The sequence below is a fragment of the Jaculus jaculus genome, chromosome 11 (assembly GCF_020740685.1).
Source record: "Jaculus jaculus isolate mJacJac1 chromosome 11, mJacJac1.mat.Y.cur, whole genome shotgun sequence".
NCBI lineage: Eukaryota > Metazoa > Chordata > Mammalia > Rodentia > Dipodidae > Jaculus > Jaculus jaculus.
The window spans coordinates 80,923,936-80,933,147 of record NC_059112.1 but is presented as its reverse complement, the minus strand read 5'-3'; the positions used below and the strand labels follow the sequence as shown (position 1 = coordinate 80,933,147).

General features: G+C 41.6%; 1 pseudogene; it reads right to left on the bottom strand.

Moving 5' to 3' along the window:
- Nucleotides 1-2,619: 2,619 nt before the first annotated feature.
- On the bottom strand, nt 2,620-2,874 carry LOC101616487 (annotated as a pseudogene).
- Nucleotides 2,875-9,212: the final 6,338 nt, after the last annotated feature.

The following is a 9,212-nucleotide window of genomic DNA, read 5'->3' as shown; positions in this document are numbered from 1 at the left end:
CTTGGAAAAAGTGACACTTGAATTTCCATCAGATTTCACTATAAACAAGAAATAATGGGAAGAATGGTTAACCCGTGTATCTCTGCACATTGGATGAGATAACTTTCCAGATGCTGTTCTCTATTTTCATGTTATTGGAACAATGATCTATATAAATTAAAATGCAACCATTTAATACTGAGTTTAAGACCCTGCAACAATCAGCTTCAGCACTGTTACTTAATATGATATGCTGCAGATGTGCTTCTGTTTTGAAGTAAGGTAGCTTAAAGGAACACAGTAGAAACATAATTGGTAAGTGACTCCATTCCTTCCACTGAGACTTTGGAAATGACACATCTCTACAGAATGGCTATGGAGATAAATTATTTTTCTTGTTGTGGATTGCATTTGTATTACTAATTTTGCTTTTCACTTGACCACACTTTATCCTTAACCAGAATGCCTCTACTTTTAGAAAATTTTGCAATTTATTTCAGCTTTTTGAAATTTTTAAAACAAACCAGGCATGGTGCCATATGCCTTTAATCCCAGCATTTAGGAGGCTGAGGTTGTAGGATCAATATGAATTTGAGGCTAGCCTAGATCTACAGAATGAGTACTAGGTCATCCTGGGCTAGAGTGAGACCATATCTCAAAATAAAATTTAAAAAAGGTTTAAAACAAGCCTATGTAGTTCTTAAGCACTAATATAAATGAGATGACTTACAAGTAGAACTGAGAAAATGTTCAAACTTAACATATGTGTGAGACCTCTGGTCAAGTGTGGACACATGATTTATGTGTGACCAGCCACCTTGTCTTTGAAAAAGACAATATTCTTAAAATGCAAAAAGCAAAATTGACCAATTGTAGAATGATGATTCTAAATATTTTTTCTTTCTTACAATGATGTGTCTTCTACATAGAACATTTTTTGTAACTGCACCAAAAAAAAAAAAAAAAAGCTGGAAGCTGGAAGAATGGCTTAGCAGTTAAGGTGTTTGCCTGCAAAGTGAAAGGACCCAGGTTGGATTCCCCAGGACCCACATTTGCCAGATGCACAAGGGGGCACACGTGTCTGGAGTTCGTTTGCAGTGTCTGGAGGCCCTGGCACACCCATTTCTCTCATTCTCTCTCCCTCTTTCTCTGTCAAATAAATAAAAACAAAAAATATTTTTAAAACAAGCTGAGCGTGGTGGTGCACGTCTTTAATCCCAGAACTCAGGAGGCAGAGGCAGGAAGACCACCATGAGATCAAGTCCACCCTGAAAACACAGAGTGAATTCCAGGTCAGCCTGGGCTAGAGTGAGACCCTATCTTGAAAAAACAAAAGAAAAAAAATATTTTGCCAGGCGTGGTGGCTCATGCCTTTAGTCCCAGCACTCAGAAGGCAGAGGTTGGAGAAGTGCTATGAGTTTGAGGCCAGCCTGACATTCCAGAGTGTCTTCTAGTTAGCCTGGGCTAGAGCGAGACCTTACCTCCCAAAACCAAAACCACCCAAGAAACTATTTATTTATTTATTCATTTGAGAGAGGGAGGGAGGGAGAGAAAGGAAGAGGCAGATAGAGAATGGGTGTGCCAGGGCCTCCAGCCACTGCAAATGAACTCCAGACGCGTGTACCTCTTGTGCATCTGGCTTACATGGGTACTGGGGAATCAAACCTGGGTCCTTAGGCTTCATAGGCAATCGCCTTAACCACTAACCCATCTCTCTAGGCATAAATTAGCCTTTTGATGAGGACAGACACCTTAAGATCACCTACCACAGGTCCTGCTTCTGTACACTGCTACACCTAAGCTTTTGGGAACATTTCACATCCAAATCATAACATGTAGCCCTGCCAAAGAGAAAAATGATCAAGTTTGTAAATATTTGAATTTATTTCTATGAAGCTATTTCAAATAAATAACACAAATGTTCCTCAAAATAAGCATGTGAATATGACACAAATTCTTTAAATAAAGCTGAATATAAATGTATTAAGTCATCACAGCGAGACCATTCTGTAATGAAAGTATGCCATAGTATGCCTTGTTCAAATGCCTACTATACATACTACATAGCAATAATTCATGACAAAAACAAATATATCTGGGGACTGGAGAGATGGCTTAGTGGTTAAGGCACTTTCTTCCAATGCCCAACAAGATGGATTCGACTCCCTAGTACCCATGTTAAGTTAGATGCACAAAGTGGCAATGTATTTGTAGTTGGGTTGCAATGGCTGGAGACCCTGGCATGTCCATTTTATCTGTCTGTCTCTCTTTTCCTCTATCGCTCTGTGCTTGCAAATAAATAAAATAAAATAAATTAATCTACCTGAAGTACACAATTCAGTGATTTTTAGTATTTACATATTGTTGCTTAACTAGCATTACTTAATCCTAGCACATATTCGTTACCCCCCAAAACAGCCCATGCTCATTTTGCAGTCATTCTCCTGTTTTGTAACCCCTAGAAACCACTTTCTGTTTCTACAGATTTTCTTGCTCTTTCTTAATATTTTTAAAATCATTTTTAATAGATTTTATTTATTTATTTTTCCATCGTAATTGTTATTTGTTGAGAGAAACTATTCCTTAACCCACATAGTCACAGGTCAGGAACATAGGTCAGTGACAAAACATCTATGGAATTCAATGTAAAAAAACTATATTCCAAAATAATTTTGCACTCTGGGAGATACCAGCTATCTTCATCTCTTCAAAATCCTTCATAAAATCATGATTTCAGTAGAAATCTGCATAAGCCTTCTTTCTTTGTTCAACCACACCAAACTAATAGGAAAATGCAACTCCTAGAGTGACGATGAATGCTCCAACGATATGAAACCGCAGACGCCTGGCCAGAAGACCTCACATCTCAGGCTTTGACAAAGCATCGGAAGCAAAAGTGGTAAATATCCCCAACACCAGTGTTATTTTATTTATTTATTTATTTATTTATTTATTTGAGAGAGCGAGAGAGAATGGGCATGCCAGGGCCTCTAGCCACTGCAAACAAACTCCAGATACATGTGCCACTTTGTGCATCTGGCTTTATGTGGGTACTGGGGCAAGTGCCTTAACTGCTGAGTCAACTCTCCAGTTAGAGCTCACACACACACACACACACACACACACACACACACACACTCACACACTTTTCTGAGGTAGGGTGTCACTCTAGCTCAGGCTGACCTGGAATTCACTGTGTAGTCTCAGGGTGGCCTCGAATTCACAGTGATCCCCCTATCTCTGCCTCCTGAGTACTGGGATTAAAGGTGTGAGCTTGTGAGCCACTGCAGCTGGCTGCCCTGGTCAGAGCTTATACATATATGTTTAAATATTCTTACATTTTTATTTATTTGAGAGAGGAAAAGAAAGAGAATGGGCACACCAGAGCCTTCAGCTGCTGTTAGCAAACTCCAGACACATGTACCATCTTGGCTTCTATGGGTTCTGAGGAAACAAACCTGGGTCCTTAAATGCCTTAACCACTAAGCCATCTCTCCAGCCTCCTAAGTTTATATATAATTGTTTCGGTTTTTCGAGGTAGGGCCTCACTCTAGCTCAGGCTGACCTGGAATTCACTGTGTAGTCTCAGGGTGGCCTCAAACTCACAGTGATCCTCCTACCTCTGCTCCCAAGTGCTGGGATTTTTTGTTTTTGTTTTTTTTTTTTTAGCTTATATTTTGAAGGTAGAGTTGAAAGGTTTGAGGTCACAGAGTGATGGTAGGGCAGAGTGGGGTTCCATCTGCCACCTGCTTCTCGTTCTCCTCCCTCTTCTTCCCTTCTCAGATATAGCTTTATTATGGAAGAGCTGAGCTGGTAGAAGCATGAAACAGTAACAGAATGGTGAGTATGTACAGGGTCAGAGTTTCTCACATGCAGCTACACTGCCCTCTGTCAACCTGAAACGTTATTTCAACAACAGTTATTTTTTCCTTAGCTTGGCCACTGGCTAAAAACAGACACACCTTTTCAGAATATATCCCATTACATCTCCTAATTCCTTGGATTCTTTCCATAGATCACAAGCTCCTTTTTTTTTTTTTTTTCATCCCAAGATAGGGTCTCAGTCTAGCACAGGCTGACCTGAAACTCACTCTATAGTCTGTCTCAGGCTGACCTCAAGCTCACAGCAATCCTCCCACCTGTACCTCCCAAGTGCTGGGATTAAAGGTGCAGGCCAACATGCTCAGCACAGTGCACAAGCCCTAAAATACACTCTGGGGGCAGGTCACTCAACAGAGGGGAATGGAGGGACTTTGGGCAGTGACTCAGGTTGGAGGGTGGCTCTTTCTTCTAGGAGATTCCTCTCAAAGTGCTGAAGGATGGTAGTGACTCTTCCCAGCTGTATCACAGGTACCAAGGATTACCTGACAGCCAGGGTTCAGGCTGGTGGAGTAGAACTGTCAGTGAGATATGCTGAAGTCAAGGTGTGGGGTTCAACTTGTGGAATGTGATAACTGAGGAGGCCATGATCCCTGGCTTTTTATTTTCATTTTTTTTTCCAGAGCAGGGTCTCATTCTAGCTCAGGCTGACCTGGAATTCCCTATGTAGTCTCAGGGTGGTCTTGAACTCACAATGATCCTCCTACCTCTCTAGCCTCTCTGCCTCCTGAGTGCTGGGATTAAATGTGTGTGTGTGCCACCACACTCGGCCTGGATATCTGGCTTCTTAAATGGCCCAGGCAGCTTTTTGAGAGCTATGTGTAGGGCCGGAAGTTGATAACTATGTGGGTGGAGACAGACTGTTCTAAGAGTTTCACATTCCCAAAGTTGACTTGCAGAGCTGCAGATGGTATAATTTTATTTTTGGCAAATAAAATGAGTCTGCTGTGGGGGTGTACCACCTTTTTGGCTGAGGCAATAGTCAACCCAGACAGAGTGAGAATCATCTAAGTTCTGGAATTCTTCTGAATCTGGATATGCCCAGGATTCATTCTCATATGAGAAAAGGGAAGTGAGTGCAGAGAATCTTTTTCTGGGCTGGGGACTTTGGTGCAGAGTCTGAAGGAAACCTTAATACTATAGGCACCTCTGAAGGGAGAAAAGCTTAAGAAGCCCCTTGAGAGTTCCACATAGGACCAGCCGTATTGATGTGCTAGTGTGCCAGGTTCTAAAGCCCAACTTCTCCCAACTCTCTAGGCTGCCAAAATGCCAAGCAAGCATGAAGCATGAAGGCAAAATGGAAATGAGGCTCCCCAGGATCATCAAGTGTTTCTGGAGCACCTGCCTTCCTGTACTGAAGCCTTGCAGCAAAAATCTCTGGAGTGGGTTGATAGGGAGGTCAGAGTCCAAATTCAATATTGCCATGGATTTTTCCTTGGGGTGGGTCACCGGCCATCTAAGAGCCCTTTCAGCTTCAGTGCTCTATATTCAGCACCCGGGAAAACAAACCCTACTGTGTATAATGCCACCCCCAGGTATAGAAGGGAGGAAAAGACTGATAAGCACATGAGTCATTTGCAAGAGTGGGTGAGAGGTAGCAGCTAGTGGTTATGTTTTCTGTTTCAGTGGTACTTATCCAAGTTAGTAAAAGTATTTGATTATTGCATATTAGTTTGCAAATTAATTAATTAATTAATATGTGTACATATGTAGGGCCATGCATGTGGAAGTCAGAGGACAACACCAAGGTGTCTGTTCTCCTTTTGCTAAATATTTTATTTTTATTTATTTAGTTATTTGACAGAGAGGGAAAGAAGGAATGAGCGTGCCAGGGCCCCCAGCCACTGTAGACGAACTCCAGATGTGTGCGCCCCCTCATGCATCTGGCTAACATGGGTCCTGGGGAAGTGAAACTGGATCCTTTGACTTTGCAGGCAAACACCTTAACTGCTAAGCCATCCCTCCAGCCCTGTGCTCCTTTTCTGGAAAAAAAAAAAAAAAAAAAAAAAGGTAGGGTCTTGCTCTAACCCAGGCTGACCTGGAATTCACTATGTAGTTTCAGGGTGGCATTGAACTCATGATGATCCTCCTAGTTCTGCCCCAAGTGCTGAGATTAAAGGTGTGCACCACCACATCTGGCCTTAAATGTGTGTGTGTGTATGTGTGTGTGTATGTATAATTTATTTATTTGAGAGAAAGAGGGAGAGAGAGAATAGGTGCATCAGGGCCTCCAGCCACTACAGACAAACTCCAGATGCATGTGCTCCCTTGTGCAACTGGCTTATGTGAGTTCTGGAGAGTTGAACTGGGATCCATTGGCTTTGCAGGCAAACGCCTTAACTGCTGAGTCATCTCTCCAGCCCTGTGCTCCTCCTTTTAGACAAGGTTTCTGGCAGCTGCCAATCAAGTGCCAGGAAACAAAGATCAACAGCTTTGGATTCTCTTGGCTTTGCCTCCCGGTGTCCTAAGTATGATAGGATCACAGATGCATGTGCCACTTAGTGAGTGCTGGGGAATTGAACCCTGGCCAGCAGGCTTTGCAAGCAACTGCCTTTAACTGCTGAGCCATTGCTCCAATTCCTAGCATATTACTTATGGTAAAAGAGAAAGCAAGTCTTTATATTGTGTCATTCCAGTTTACAAATTACACTGAAATTCATGCCTCATTCTTCCAAATAGCCAACCATTTATTCTCTCAACCACCATTTAAAGCCCATGGACTTTAGACATACTCAGTGACATTTAGAAAATTAGGATGAAGGAAGACAACCCTGATTAAAAAGTTTCAAGCCAAGCGAAAGAGAGAGATGGGTGCACAAGGGCCTCCCAGCCACTGTAATCAAACTCTATGTGCTGCTGAAAAGAATGTATATTCTGCAGTCTTTGGATGAAATGTCCTGTATCTATGTTAGGTCCATTCCTTCTATGACCTCATTTAGTCCAGATGCCTCTCTGTTTATTTTTTCCTGGGATGACCTGTCAATTGATGAGAGTGGAGTATTAAAGTCACCCACTACCACTGTGTTTGATGTTATCTGTGACCTTAGTTCTAATAGTGTTTGTTTGGTGAATTTGGGAGCCCCCATGTTAGGTGAATAAGGTGAATATATGTTTAGGATTGTAATGTCCTCCTGTAGAAATGTGCCCTTAATCAATATAAAGTGACCTTCCTTATCTTTCTTGACTAACGTTGGACTAAAGTCTACCTTGTCAGATATTAGGATAGTAGCAACTCCTGCCTGTTTCCTAGGCCCATTTGCTTGAAACACCATTTTCCAACCTTTCACTCTAAGATAATGTCTATCCTTTGTAGAAAGGTGAGTTTCTTGGAGACAACAAATTGTAGGATCTTGCTTTTTCACCCAGTCTGCAAACCTATGTCTTATCGTTGGGGCATTGAGGCCGTTGATATTAAGTGATATTATTGAAAGGTGTGTATTTATATTTGCCATTTTTTTTTGTGGTTCCGGTTCTTCATTGTATAAATGTGCCACATCTTCATTATCCACTCATCAGTTGAGGGACATCTAGGCTGGTTCCATTTCCCAGCTATTATAAATTGAGCAGCAATAAACATGGTTGAGCATGTACTTCTAAGGAAATGAGATGAGTCCTTAGGATATATGCCTAGGAGTGCTATAGCTGGGTCATATGGTAGATCAATCTTTAGCTGTTTTAGGAACCTCCACACTGATTTCTACAATGGCTGGACCAGATTGCATTCCCACCAGCAGTGTAGGAGGGTTCCTCTTTTTCCACATCCCTGCCAACATTTATGATCATTTGTTTTCATGATGGTGGCCAATCTGACAGGAGTGAGATGGAATCTCAATGTAGTTTTAATCTGCATTTCCCTGATGACTAGTGATGTAGAACATTTTTTTAGATGTTTATATGCCATTTGTATTTGTTCCTTTGAGAATGCTCTATTTAGCTCCATAGCCCATTTTTTGATTGGCTTGTTTGATTCCTTATTATTTAACTTTTTGAGTTCTTTGTATATCCTAGATATTAATCCTCTATCAGATATATAGCTGGCGAAGATTTTTTCCCATTCTGTAGGTTGCCTCTTTGCTTTTTTCACTGTGTCCTTTGCAGTGCAAAATCTTTGTAATTTCATGAGGTCCCAGTGATTAATCTGTGGTTTTATTGCCTGAGCAATTGTGGTTATATTAAGAAAGTCTTTGCCAAGACCAATATGTTGAAGGGTTTCCCCTACTTTTTCCTCTAGCAGTTTCAGAGTTTCAGGTCTGATGCTAAGGCCTTTAATCAATTTGGACTTAATTCTTGCACATGGAGAGAGAGAAGAATCTATTTTCATCCTTCTACAGATATATATCCAGTTTTCCCAACACCATTTGCTGAAGAGGCTGTCTTTTCTCCAATGAGTATTTTTGGCATTTTAATCGAATATCAGGTGGCTATAGCTACCTGGACTTACATCTGGGTCCTCTATTCTGTTCCACTGATCTACATGTCTGTTTTTGTGCCAGTACCATGCTGTTTTTGTTATTATGGCTCTGTAGTATAGGTTAAAATCAGGTCTGGTGATACCACTAGCTTCATTTTTGTTGCTCAGTATTATTTTAGATATTTGAGGATTTTTGTGATTCCAAATGAATTTTTGGATTGTTTTCTCTATTTCCATGAAGAATGCCTTTGGAATTTTGATAGCGATTGCATTATTTATTTATTTGCAAAGAGAAAGAGAAAGAGGGAGGGGGAGAGAGAACGGGCATGCCCAGGTCATTAGGTTTTGTAGGCAAGCACCTTAACAGCTGAGCCATCCCTCCAGCCCCAAATGCCCAGTTTTGTAAAAAAGTTTATATATATATATTTTGAGCTAGGGTCTTGCTCTAGGCCAGGCAGACCTGGAATTCACTATGGAGTCTCAGGGTGGCCTTGAACTCACAGCGATCTTCCTACCTCAGCCTCCTGAGTGCTGGGATTAAAGGCATGCACCACCATGCCTGGACTTCAAAAGTATTTCTGAAGCTGGAGAGATGGCTCAGTGGTTAAGGCACTTGCCCATCAAGCCTAATGAGCTGAGTTCAATTCCCCAGTATCCCATAAGCCAGATGCACAGAGCGGCACATGCTCTGGAGTTTGTTTGCAGTGGTTGGAGGCCCTGGTGTGCCCTTCTATCTCTCTCTGTGTCTGTATCTCTCTGCTTGCAAATAAATAAATAAAATATTTTAAAAAGTATTTCTGGGGTGCTGGAGAGATGGCTTAGTGGTTAAGTGCTTGCCTGTGAAGCCTAAGGACCCAGGTTCAAGGCACAATTCCCTAGTACACACATAAGCCAGATGCATAAGGGGGCACATACATCTGGAGTTTGTTTGCAGTGGCTGTGC